The sequence below is a fragment of the Sus scrofa genome, chromosome 4, assembly GCF_054392235.1.
Source record: "Sus scrofa isolate SSC_HxYL_T2T_F1_AM1 chromosome 4, Sscrofa_HxYL_maternal_Yorkshire_Landrace_v2.0, whole genome shotgun sequence".
Lineage (NCBI taxonomy): Eukaryota > Metazoa > Chordata > Mammalia > Artiodactyla > Suidae > Sus > Sus scrofa.
Window position 1 is genome coordinate 42,470,650 of NC_139386.1, and position 13,882 is coordinate 42,484,531.

Sequence of the window (13,882 nt, forward strand, 5' to 3'; positions counted from 1 at the left end):
TTTCATGCAAAGTGTTGAAGGTGCAGTGTGCTTGCTGCTTATAGTAAAATGCAAGAGACGAGAGAGCATGATTAAACCAAAAACACCCAAGAACTGATGTTTTGGAAAACGCTCAACCTATCCAGATTGTAAAAGATGCAGAAATTGAGAGATTTATTGTTAGGAAAGTATGCTCTAAAGAAGAAACTGAGGGTGTGCCTGTACAATCTTTTGCTAACACTTTAGAGAGATCAAAAGCTGAGAGTATTTAGTCACACAAAAAGCCTTTTGAAGGATGTGACTCACAGATCCTCTCAATCAAACCAGAGAGGACAGACAATGCTTAAAGTCATTGTTGCTTACCCATTTCAATATAGGCAAAACCACAAATGGGGTTATCTAGCAGAGATCTGTGGACAAGCCTCTTGCCTAATGGAATGAATCCTTGTGATATACACTGGAAACACAATATTCTTCATGATTTTTTTTTTTTTTACCAGCAAAAGCCTTTCAGCTTGGAGTAAAAAGGATAGAATGAAGTGAGAGAATGCTATTGGATCCCCCAAATGCTAGAGCGGAGAAGCAGTTTGACAGAACTACTCAGCTGTAAATATATATCAGTTTTCATGAGAGGAAAAGGGTATGTAGATAGAAAAGAAAAAAGGAAGACTTTATTTTTTTCTTTCTTTTAATGATTTTAATTTTTTTCCATTATAGCTAGTTTACTATAATGTCAATTTTCTGTCAATTTTCTGCTGTACAGCAAGGTGACCCAGTCACACATCCATATATACATTCTTTTTTCTCACATTATCATGCTCCATCATAAGTGACTAGATATAGTCCCCAATGCTATACAGCAGGATCTTATTGCTTATCCATTCCAAAGGCAATAGTTTGCATCTATTAACCCCAAAGTCCCAGTCCATCCCGCTCCCTCCCCCTCTCCCTTGGCAACCACAAGTCTGTTCCCCAAGTCCATGATTTTCTTTTCTGTAGAAAGGTTCGTTTGTACTGTATATTAGATTCCAGATATAAGTGATATCATATGGTATTTGTTTTTAGAGAAACAAGAGTTCTGACTTAACTTCACTTAGTATGAGAGCCTCTAGTTCCACCCAGGGTGCTGGAAATGGCATTATTTTGTTCTCTTTTATGGCTGAGTAGTATTCTGTTGTGTGTATATATACCACATCTTCTTAATCCATTCATCTGTGCATGGACATTTAGGTTGTTTCCATGTCTTGGCTATTGTGAATAGTACTGCAGTGAACATGTGGGTGCATGTGTCTTTTTCAAGGAAAGTTTTGTGTGGATATATGCCCAAGAGTGGGATTGTTGGATCATATTGTAGTTCTTTTTTTTTTTTTTTTATTTTCCCACTGTACAGCAAGGGGGTCAGGTTATCCTTACATGTATACATTACAATTACATTTTTTCCCCCACCCTTTCTTCTGTTGCAACATGAGTATCTAGACATAGTTCTCAATGCTATTCAGCAGGATCTCCTTGTAAATCTATTCTAAGTTGTGTCTGATAAGCCCAAGCTCCCGATCCCTCCCACAAAAATGTGGAACGCTTCACGAATTTGCGTGTCATCCTTGCTCAGGGGCCATGCTAATCTTCTCTGTATCGTTCCAATTTTAGTATATGTGCTGCCGAAGCGAGCACATATTGTAGTTCTATATTTAGTTTTCTCAGGTGCCTCCATACTGTTTTCCCTAGTTCTTGTACCAATTTACATTCCCACCAACAGTGCCGGGGGGGTTCCCTTTTCTCCACACCCTCTCCAGCATTTGTTATTTGTGGACTTATTAATGACGGCCATTCTGACTGGTGTGAGGTGGTATCTTGTGGTAGTTTTGATTTGCATTTCTCTAATAATCAGGGATGTTGAGCATTTTTTCATGTGCTTGTTGACCATCTGTATATCTTCCTTGGAGAAATGTCTATTCAGGCCTTTTGCCCATTTTTCAATTGGGTTGTTGGGTTTTTTTTCTGTTGAGTTGTATGAGTTGTCTGTATATTTTAGAGATTAAGCCCATGTCAGCTGCATCATTTGAAACTATCTTCTCCCATTCTGTAAGCTGTCTTTTTTTTTTTTTGCCATTTCTTGGGCCGCTCCCGCGGCATATGGAGGTTCCCAGGCTAGGGGTCTAATTGGAGCTGTAGCTGCCGGCCTACGCCAGAGCCACAGCAACTCGGGATCTGGGCCGCATCTGCAACCTACACCACAGCTCTTGGCAACGCTGTATCCTTAACCCACTGAGCAAGGCCAGGGATCTAACCCGCAAGCTCATGGTTCCTAGTCGGATTTGTTAACCACTGCGCCATGACGGGAACTCCTCTTTTTGGTTTTTTTAATGGTTCCCTTTGCTGTGCAAAGGCTTGTCAGTTTGATGAGGTCTCATTGGTTTATTTTTCCTTTTATTTCTATTGCTTTGGGAGACTGACTTGAGAAAACATTTGTAAGGCTGATGTCAGAAAATGTTTTGCTTATTCTCTTCTAGGAGTTTGATGGTATCTTGTCTTAGATTCAAGTCTTTAAGCTATTATGAGTTTATTTTTGTGCATGGTGTAAGGGTGTGTTCCAGTTTCATTGATTTACATGTAGCTGTCCAGTTTTCCCAGCACCACTTGCTGAAAAGACTTTTTCCCATTTTATATTCTTGCCTCCTTTGTCAAAGATTAATTGACTGTAGGTGTCTGGGCTTATTTCTGGGTTCTCTATTCCGTTCCATTGGTCTGTATGTCTGTTTTGGTGCCAGTCCCACACTGTTATGATTATTGTGGCTTTGTCATATTGTCTGAAGTCTGGGAGAGTTACGCCTTCTGCTTGGTTTTTATTCCTCAGGATTGCTTTGGCAATTCTGGGTCTTTTGTGGTTCCATATAAATTTTTGGATTGTTCTGTGAAAATTGTCATGGGTGTTTTGATAGGGATTGTATTGAATCTGTAGATTGCTTTGGGTAGTGTGGCCATTTTTATAACACTAATTTTTCCCACCCAGGAGCATGGAATATCTTTCCATTTCTTTGAATCCTCTTTTAATTTCCTTGATTAATGTTTTTTTTTGTTTTTTTTTTTTTTAGTAAGGAGAGAATTTATTTATTTATTTATTTGTCTTTTTTTTGCCATTTCTTGAGCCGCTCCCGCAGCATATGGAGGTTCCCAGGCTAGGGGTCTAGTCAGAGCTATAGCCACCGGCCTACGCCAGAGCCACAGCAACATGGGATCCGAGCCGCGTCTGTGACCTACACCACAGCTCACGGCAACGCCGGATCATTAACCCACTGAACAAGGGCAGGGATCAAACCCGCAACCTCATGGTTCCTAGTCGGATTCGTTAACCACTGCGCCACAGTGGAAACTCCTGATTAATGTTTTATAGTTCTCAGCATATAAGTCTTTCACCTCCCTGGTCAAGAAAACTTTATTTATTTTATTTTATTATTTATTTATTTATTTTTGTCTTTTTGCCTTTTCTAGGGCCACTCCTGTGGCATATGGAGGTTCCCAGTCTAGGGGTCTAATCAAAGCTGTAGCCACCGGCCTACACCAGAGCCACAGCAACACCAGATCTGAGCTGCTTCTGTGACCTATGCCACAGCTCTTGGCAATGCTGGATCCTTAATCCGCTGAGCAAGGCCAGGGATCGAACCCACAACCTCCTGGTTCCTAGTTGGATTCGTTAACCACTGAGCCACGACAGGAACTCCAGGAAGACTTTAAAAGGAAGATATTTCTGGGTTCCTTTCCTAGATAGACTCTGTGTGAAATGGTTTGTTTGTGATGAGCTACAATTAAACCTGCCTTCTTTTTGCTAATGGATTGTGGTTGTGTTTCCAGATGTTAGTGGAGCAGAACATCAGAGTTATATATAGAAGCAGTTTATACAGTTATTTATCTAGAATATTCCATGCTATTTGATGATACCAGGAGTTGGTAGGGAGAACTAGCACAATTTTTCAAGGAGATGTCAAAAGTAGCCTCAGCCAAGCTTAGTTATTTGGAGAAAACAAGCTTTCTTGCCAATAGATGTAGAAAAAAGTGGAAATACAGTGACATAAGAATAGATTGATTAAGATGTTAGTACCATAGTTTTAAAAAGTGCTGGCAATTTTAATTTTGAAATTCATCTTTCACTTAGCTGGCAACTTATTGGCTATATTTCCAAAGATGTTGTGTATTCATTTAACAACAGACCTGAAATATCTTCTATATATGCCAAACTTTACACTAGGTTCTAGGGAGAATAGAGCTCATTAAAAGGTATCCTCAGAGTTCCCGTCATGGTGCAGTGGTTAACGAATCCAACTAGGAACCAGGAGGTTGTGGGTTCGATCCCTGGCCTTGCTCAGTGGGTTAAGGATCCAGCGTTGCCAAGAGCTGTGGTGTAGGCTGCGGACACGGCTCAGATCCCATGTTGCTGTGGCTCTGGCGTAGGCCGATGGCTACAGCTCCAATTCAACCGCTAGCCTGGGAACCTCCATATGCTGTGGGAGTGGCCCTAAAAAAGGCAAAAAGACAAAAAAATAAAAAATAAAAAAAAAAGTTATCCTCGCTGGTACAGACTGAGATAAATGGCTACAAATTCCTCCCATCCCTATGTCCTCTTCACTTAGCAGTGTGACTCTGCCTCTTGTCCCATAAATTGGTGAAGACTTTTTTTTTCACCATCTTAGCTATGGGCTGATCTTGTGACTTGTTTTCTTCAGTAGACTATGGCAAGGGAGACCTCTGTCTGTGGGGGTTCTCAGCTGTGGGAGTTCCAGGTCTTGCAGCCTTTAATCTTGCTTTCCTGGAATTCTGCTGCTGCTAGGGGAGAAGGCAGCCTCCTTAGCAGTGAGAGATCATATGGAGAGAGCGCGAAGCCCAGCTGAGATGCGGCCCCAATTTTTAATCACAAGAGTGAGGTCCCTGGTGAATTGCTAACTGATAGCTATGAAATGAGTAAGCCTAGGTGAGACAGTAGGGGGTGGAAATCCATCTGGGTCTTGCCCAAACCAATGACCCATGGTATCATGAGCTAATAAATTATACTTGTTTTAAGCCACTAAAGTTTGGGCTTGTTTGTAACACCACAGTAATTGCTATGGAGGGGTTCACTATTGAATGAGTATACTTCCACAGGTTTTTCATTCTAAAAGATTTACCTTTGCAACAGAAGAAAGGGTGGGGGAAAAATGTAATTGTAATGTATACATGTAAGGATAACCTGACCCCCTTACTGTACAGTGGGAAAAAAAAAAAAAGATTTACCTAGGAATTCTCTAAGTTTTTGATAATTCACCTCACTGGGTTTCTCACATTCACATATGTATTCTCTTATGCCCTTTAGTCCAGATTTTTCTCGTTATCATGTGCTACTTTTGAACTTTGCTGATAAGGATTTATTCACTTTTAGATCCAGCATCTCGAGAGAAATTACCCTTGGGTTTATGTTGAACTCATACTTGGCAGAAGCTGTTTTATCCCACAAGATGGGAAGGAGGTGCTGTAAACTGGATTTGGGTTCATTGTGAGAAGTGGGGCTATGGTTCTTCTTTGACAGGTTTTTTTCTCCTGACTTCCGACCCTGAGTGTTCTAGACTCCTTTTGCTCTACTCTCATTTAGAACAGGATTTACAGGAGTTCCCATCATGGCTCAGTGGAAACAAATCTGACTAGCATCCACAAAGTCTCAGATTCGATCTCTGACCTCAAACAGTGGGTTAAGGGTTCTGGCGTTGCGGTGAGTTGTGGTGTAGGTCGCAGACATAGCTTGGATCCCACGTTGCCATGGCTGTAGGCTGGCAACTATACCTCTGATTCAACCCCTAGCCTGAGAACCTCCATATATCCTGGGGGTGGCCCTAAAAATAAAATAAAATAGGATTTACATTTCAGGGATGCAGATGAAGCCCCCCAAGGAATCATTCTTGAGTGGCATGTAGGAGAGATTGCCTGTCTATGGCTATCAATCAGATAAAATTCATCTAACCCTAATAGTGTTCTCCCTAGTGGGAAGCCCCATCTGGGCTGGCACCAAATGGGAGTTTGTCTACACACATGGAGGAGAAAACTTCCTGATGGCAGGGTACCTACTTCTTTGGTACAGGGACATGCTCATCAGTGACTGGATGCTTTAGGTTATAAATGAATGAAGCCAGGCTTGTATCTAGGAGATCAAAATATTTAGGATCTTTTGTGTAAGATGATGTGTCTTTTTCTAAAACTCCCATTGGTTCTCAGTGATATATTCTTTTGTTCTCAGTGATATATTCTTTCCTCTTACTTTGTGTTTGTGTGTAATATTTCTCCTTAATTGATGGCGAGAATCAAGGCATTGTAATGTTTAGTATTAATTAGCTTATATTTCTCAGTGAAGAGCTGGAGAGAGAGTATACTGCCTGTCTCTACTTATTTAAATAAGCAATCTACAGAGGATTTTATAAGAAGAATCGCAATTTTACCACCAACTTGCAAGGTCTTAGTCACAAGGGAGTTATGTAGCAGTTTTAATGATTTTGCAATATGTGAAGAGTTTTTCTTTAATGTGTCAATTGCTTTAAGATTTTCTGAAGTAATTCTTCAGATTCTTGGCCCTTGAACAACATGAGGGTAAGGAGCACCCACTTTCTGCAGAGTCAAAAATAGGCATATAACTTATAGCTGGCCATCTGTATCCTTGGTTCCTCCAAATCCACAAATTTAACCAATTGCCAGTTCTTTTTTCTATTTTTTTTTGGTGCTGCGCCCATGGCATATGGAGGTTCCCAGGCTAGGGGTCAAATCGGAGCTACAGCTGCCAGCCTACACCACAGCCACAGCAATTCAGGGTTCGAGCCGCATCTGGGACCTACACGACAGCTCATGGCAATGCCAGATCCTTAACCCACTGAGCAAGGCCAGGGATTGAACCTGCAACCCCATGGTTCCTAGTCAGATTCGTTTCCACTGTGCCACAATGGGAACTCCAATTACGAGTTTTGGATCTCGAAGTACTGTAGTGTTTACTATTGAAAAAAAAAATCTGTGTGTAAGTAGACTTGCACAGTTCAAACCTGTGTTGTTAAAGGATCAACTGTATTTGAAAAGAATAACATTTATTCAAATACCAATTGAGGGTACAATAGTACACTGAATAGCACAGTAGTAATTTTATTAAATGTGTGTGAAATTCTAAAATAGTTATTGTGGGAGTTCCCGTTGTGGCTCAGTGGTTAATGAATCCGACTAGGAACCAGGTTCGATCCCTGGGTCTTGCTCAGTGGGTTAAGGATCTGGTGTTGCCGTGAGCTGTGGTGTAGGTCGCAGACGCAGCTCGGATCCCGAGTTGCTGTGGCTGTGGTGTAGGCCGGCGGCTACAGCTCTAATTAGACCCCTAGCCTGGGAACCTCCATATGCCATGGGTGCGGCCCTAGAAAAAAAAAAAGAAAAAAAAAAGTTATTGTTTGAAAGTTTTAATGCTTGTAGAGATTCTTGAGGAGCTCATTTTATGTCTAAAGAGGATTTGGAGACAGGATGGGTCTTTTATGATCTAAAAAGCTCATATTACTTTTGAGGGAAACTTTCAAGCTTATAGTTCTTTTCCAGGAAAAGCAAGAGCAGACTGTTCTTAATTCTTGGTTCCTATTCTGTAGTCTTGTCTCCCCACTACCTTGTCCACCTTTGATGGGAATAGGGATTGATAGGCTGATGAACTGATAACTGGCCTAGAGAGACCTACAGGTCAGTTGAAGTTGGATGGCCAATCCAATCCAATCTTCTTTAGGGGAGAGTGAATTCCATTCACTCAGACAGATGTTGGAAATAAAGTGGCACAGAGGCCAAGAGGAATGGAGGTAGGAGGTAAACAGAAAGCATGACACATTAGTAGTTATAAATAAGAAGCCACAAGATATAAAATAAGAGAGAGGAGAAACTTAGCGAATGTAGTAGAGATTATCAATTCCTGGGTCATCATAAAGCAGTGCCCAGGACAGGGAGCAAGAGAAGCTCTCTGTGGAGAGATGACAAAATACTCAAAAGACTAGTAACACCTTTGTGATACTACTCAGTTCACAGTAACATCTTGCATCTGAGAATGCCCTTTCACACTCTGAAGGCTCCTCAGTGGCAGCCAGGTTTGTGGTACTTAGCCCTGCCTTCCAGGTCTCCATTGATTGGATCGAGAGTGAACATGTCATCCTACCTGAGCCAATCAGATGCTCTCTCTTGGGGCTTTGGCACTGGCACTGAGAGATAGTCTATCTCTCTCTCTGGCTGGAGCAAAGGGACATGGAGCTATGGGTTAAGAAGAAGACAAACCTAGTATATGGAGAGAAAGGAAAGAAACAGATGTGCAGCAAGAAGCAACCTTGGAGGGAGACAGTGTGCGAGCCCTGGCTTCTGATAGCTTTTCCATTTCCTGACTGTGATTCCCTCAAAGAAATCCCTCAGGGCCTCAAGATACCTGTAATTTTTATAATATCTACCACCATTAAAAAAATTAACATGACTCAAGGTAATGCCCAGATTTTGCAATAAGAAGTTTCAGTGAGAACATAGAGCTAAAGTAGTAACCTACACAAAGTTTGGGTTCTCCATGCAGCTCACCAAGGCAGCTGTCAAGATGGTTTCTGCCTCTGTTGCAATAAGTTCCCAGGAGGCTAGGTCTCATTTTGCAACCTAGAGGGGACTAGCAAACATAGCTGGAGAATGTGGTATAATGGAACTGATGGAATTAGAGCTTCAAACACCAAATACCAATTCCTAGATGAGGATACTTTTGCTATTATCTCTTCTCACTGCCCTTTGCTTAGTATGTATGTGCTCTTGGAGGGCAGAGGCTGTCTCAGTGCAGTAGGAATGGGGGAGCCTATGCCCAGTTTCTCAAGTTTGGGGTCGCCCTTTTCCTATTTGAAGTCTCACTATGATCCTGCCCATCCATGCTGATGGGGCTTGGTCTTCTTAGTGAACAGACACTTGAGTACTAAATATGAGTTCAATGATTGTGGCTTTATCGAGGGTGAGGGTTGTGTTGCTCTCATCTGTGTATCATAGGGCCTCAGGCCCAACACCTAAGAGACCCTTCATCAAAGTGTATTGAGTAAAAGACTAAATATATTATTTTTCTCATGGCAATTTGAAGGTACCAAAAACAGGATACAAAACCTGAAACCAAACCACATAGTAAATTCTATAATCTGAGCATGCAAATGGACAGATGCCTGATACAATTCATTGGCGTATTAATTATGATGATGGTATCTACGCCATACAATTTCTTAACCCTCTAGGTGTGAAATCCCTAGTGTGGGAAACAGATAAGACTATTGGGTCTATGTGTTGTCTGCAGGGATCTTGCTTTTTTTTTTTCTACTTCTGATTATGCTTTAGCATTGAGAGAAAAATGACAATCCCAGTTGCCATTGGGTCATGCATCATTCCTGCTGAATTTCCCAGGAGGGATGACATCACAGTTTCTTGGAGGCTTCTACTTATTTCACTTATTTATAAACATTCGCATCAGAGGAATGTTTATAGTTTTCATGTAAATTTTAATGGGCAGAAACATCTGTTCCTTATCCAACCATGATGTTTTGTGTATAGATGAGAATTCCTGGCCAAGCACCAACCATGTTTGCTGTGTATTGGATGCCCAGAAAATTAATGGAGACCAAGGATAAAGAAGAAGGGCATGAAGAGAGGGTGGGAAGGAGAAAGTGGAAGTGGTGAATGGGTGGGTGTTTGGGCAGGAAACCTTTCCCTGTGCCAGCTGGTGGTGCTGTGTGTGGCCTGTGCCTCCTGGGTGGTCTGGCTGGTCCTGGTGGATTCCAGGCCTCCCCTTTCCTCCAGGAGCGCAGCCAGTTGGTCTGGGGAACCACTCAGTTCCATTTAATGGAGCTGCTTTCTCATAATCATCCCTCTCGCCCCTTGGATGGGAAAGGGTAAATATGCACTGGTGTGACACCATCCCACACCCATTTGTCTCTCAAGGCTGGCAGAGCCGGCCGCTCCTTGTTTGCTCCTGTACTTCTAGAAATTCTTCCCTGTACTTCTAGAAATTGTTACCATCACCCGAGCCCCTGCTGGAACTTTGAATTCTTGGATAGGACTAAATGGAGAGTTGGGCTTATCCCACCACAGCTTGGAATTTGCAAAGGACCCCTGACTACCTTTTTGGCCTTGCCTCTCATTGCCCCACATGTTCTCTAGCCACCAGAAATTACTTGTGAGTCTCCAAATGCCCATGCTTCTGAGTCTTTGCTAATTTCTTTTTCTTTTTTAGGGCTACACCTGCAGCATATGGAAGTTCCCAGGCTAGGGGCTGAACCGGAGCTGCAGCTACAGGCCTATGCCACAGCCACAGCAATGCTTATCCGAGCCACATCTGTGATCCATGCTGCAGCTTGTGGAAATGCTGGATGTTTAACTCACGGATCGAACTCACATCCCCATGGAGACTATATTGGCTTACTAACCCACTGAGCCACAATGGGAACTCCTGTTATTTTTTTAAAATCTGGGAATGCTTCCTCTTTGCCAGCCCCTGTCCATGTGGTGATGTGTGCACACGCACTGAACACATGCCTACCCCAGCCTGCTCATTGCTCTCTGGAATTCAAAACCCACACTGATGTTTCTTTGTGAGGTGCTCTCGGACCCCCTCAAGCATAGTTTATCACCCCCGTTTGTTGCCCCACTCTTTTGCACACATGCTCTGTGACATTGTCATGTCATTTTGCAGTAACGGATTTGGATATGAAGACTCTGTTGCTGAAGTCAAGTTGCTGGGCCGCAAATTACAGCTCCATCACTGGGCAATTTGCTTAATATCTCCATGCCTCAGTTTCCTAATTTGTAGAATGGGGACACTGTCAATAATGACCATATATGGTTGTTGGGAAAATTAAGTGAGATGATACATGTAAATCACATAGCAAAATACCCAGCTCAATAAAGGGTGGCTATTACTATTAACTCCCCAGTTTTTCTTCTCAACCATCTTGTGTAGACACTGTCTGTTATGTACCCTGTATTCCTAGAGGCTGGTGTATAATAGATCTTTCACATTTGTTTGTTGAATTGAATTGTTGAATTGATGGCTCCTACTGGCCTACTCAATCAAGTTCATGTTCTCTGGAATCAGAAGTTGTGGTTCCAGTCTTAACTTTACCACTTTGTTGCTGTGGAACCAACCGTGGGTGAATTAATTAAACTTTCCATGTTTCAGTTTCATCAAATGTAAGATATTAATTATGATTGTACCTAGCTCACAGGATAGAGATAATCTACATTCACAGTGCCTAGAAAGAATATGGAAAGATCTCAATAAATGTTTGTTGATATTATTTTCATTAATGTATGAGTATTATTACATTTAAAGGCTCATCTTAAATATCACTATTATAGGATTTCCCACGTGGCTCAGTGGGTTAAGGATCTGGTATTATCACTGCGGTGGATTGAGCCGCTTCTGTGGCACAGGTTCGATTCATGGCCTGGGAACTTGCACATGCAATGGGCATGGCCAAAAAAAAAAAAAAAAAAAATCGCTATTATAAAGTCTCAATCACTCTATCTGGAAGTAATATCATTCTTTATTCAATCATCCAGTATAATTATTAAATGTCAACTATAAGCCTGGCACCGTGCTAGACACTGCCTGAACAGTGGTAAATAAATCATATATGTTGGAGTTTGAGAACTGACAAATCTCAACATGTTTTAAAAGTTTCAAATCCACTGAAATACAGACTGAGCTCAAAATATCGGATTACTTATAACCACGTATCAATGGTGTTAACAGCCCATGTCCTCAGCCCATGTTCATGCTTTTGGCTTTCTAGATTTATCATAGAGGAGTTCTTGGGTCACTATAATTGGCTAAATCAAGGCTTTAGCCTTAGGCTGGTTTGACTCCTTGGGTTAAATAGTGTCATTGGTTTTTCTGTTGCTGAACGAAGGAACCTAAGGGGAAAATCCTGTTGGTTGGGAAACCAAATATACATTGGGCCAAAGCTTTTAATGCAGCTCTTGGATGATCTCATGGATCTGGTAATTTCTGGGGAAGGGAACACCAGACCTTATGTTCCTTGAGGACAGGAACTTGGTCCTACATAATTCTGTGTCTCTGGGGATTAGGATATTGCTTAGTAATAACAAATATTCCATAAAAATTTGTTTTGCTCACATTGTTGAAAAGCAGTTTCATTGACCATAAAATTCCAGTTTGATGGTCTTTTCACTAAGCCCTTTGATTTTATTATATGACTACTTACTTATTTCTTGGTGGTTTTTGAGAAGCCTGGTATTCCTCCATTTGATTGTGATTTCCCTGTTCCCAGGTGGTAATCTCTATTTTGAAGTTGGTATGTATTTTATATATTTACTAAATGTATTTAACTATAAAATATTAGTGTGGGGTTTTAAAAATTATGTAAATGATTACCCTTATAGATATCCTATACTTTTCTTTTTCAAGTCACCATTATGGTCTCAACATTCATCCAAGTTGATACAACTTGGTCTACTTCATTCATTTTTCTCTGCTGTGTAATATTTCATTGCAAAAATATAGCACCATGTATATATTCATTGACGGTCATTAGGTGGTTTCTGATTGTTGCTATTACAAGCAGTGCTTTAGTGAGCATCCTTGTATCTGCCTACTGTGTAATGTAGAGGATGCACATTAAGAAGTAGAATTGCTGGGTCACCAGGAAATGCACATCTTGGATGTTGATGGTTGACCTCCAAAGCTGTCTCTCAATTTACACTCCCACCAGCAAGGCACAAGAATTCCCCTTCTTCAAGTTTTCATCAACCATGCTGCTGTTAGACTTCTGAATGGATATGTACTTGACACCTACTTTATTCATCGTCTCTAATATTTTTTTCGTCTCTCTCTCTCTCTCTTTTTTTTTTTCAGACCTGCAACTGCAGCATATGGAGGTTCCCAGGCTAGGGGTCCAATTGGAGCTGTAGCTACCAGCCTATACCGCAGTCACAGCAATGCAGGATCCGAGCTGTGTCTGCAACCTATGCAACAGCTCACAGCAATGCCAGATCCTTAACCCACTGAACAAGGCCAGGGATGGAACCCACATCCTCATGGATACTAGTCAGGTTCGTTAACTGCTAAGCCACAATGGGAACTCCATCACCTCTAGTATTATCATTCTTTTTTTACAGATGAGAAGACAGAAGCTAAAGCCCAGATAATAAATGAGTGAATGAATGAATGAGTGAGTATGGCGATACTTTATTTGTTATTTATTATTTCTAACCTAGAATATAAGTTCCATGCATGAAAGTACTTTACCCTTAGGCCTTAGAACAGGATCTGATAAAAGGTACAAGCTCAGTAGTTATTGTAATGAATGAAGGAACCTGGACAGACAACGTCCATTTCCTTCAGGACATTCCTCTTGGCCTTCTGAGATATAGTTGCACTTACCCTGCAGGGTTTTAGAAGGAGTGGCAAAGGCCCACAGCAGGCTGGGCTAATGGAGCAGAGGAAGGGTGACAGGTAAGAATTTTGCAATGGAAAATTAAACCTGCTCAGCAGGAGTCTGATGAGAAGCTGGGGCCAGCCTGAAGGAGGATGCAGCTGGAGAGAGTGTCCATCTGGATCCCATAGGCCTCTGGATGTTAGGAGATTATTCTTAGCTGTCTCTTCTACAGGCTTTATTTTCTCTTAATCAAGCCTCTCTTGATTTTGCAATTGAAGTCTTTTTTCCCCTTCTGTAAAGCAATGATTTTCCATATAGTAATTCTTTCCTTCTTTAGCCTTCCCAGAGGGGTTGGGAAGTTCTTTTTGTCTCAGACACTTTGCACATTGCCTCCCACCCAGCTCCTCCCAGTGCTTTTGTGGCTGGTGTAGACCTATTCTGTGTGCTGGATTTGACCCCAGATCCTTGTTTGTTTACAAAGG

At 41.6% G+C, this 13,882-nt stretch overlaps 1 non-coding gene across 1 annotated transcript; it reads right to left on the minus strand.

Annotated features, from left to right (window-relative positions):
* Positions 1-1,543: 1,543 nt before the first annotated feature.
* LOC146403789 (U6 spliceosomal RNA) lies at positions 1,544-1,650 on the minus strand. Its single transcript, XR_014845026.1, has one exon. It is a non-coding gene; the product is annotated as a U6 spliceosomal RNA (small nuclear RNA).
* Between the last annotated feature and the right edge of the window lie 12,232 nt (positions 1,651-13,882).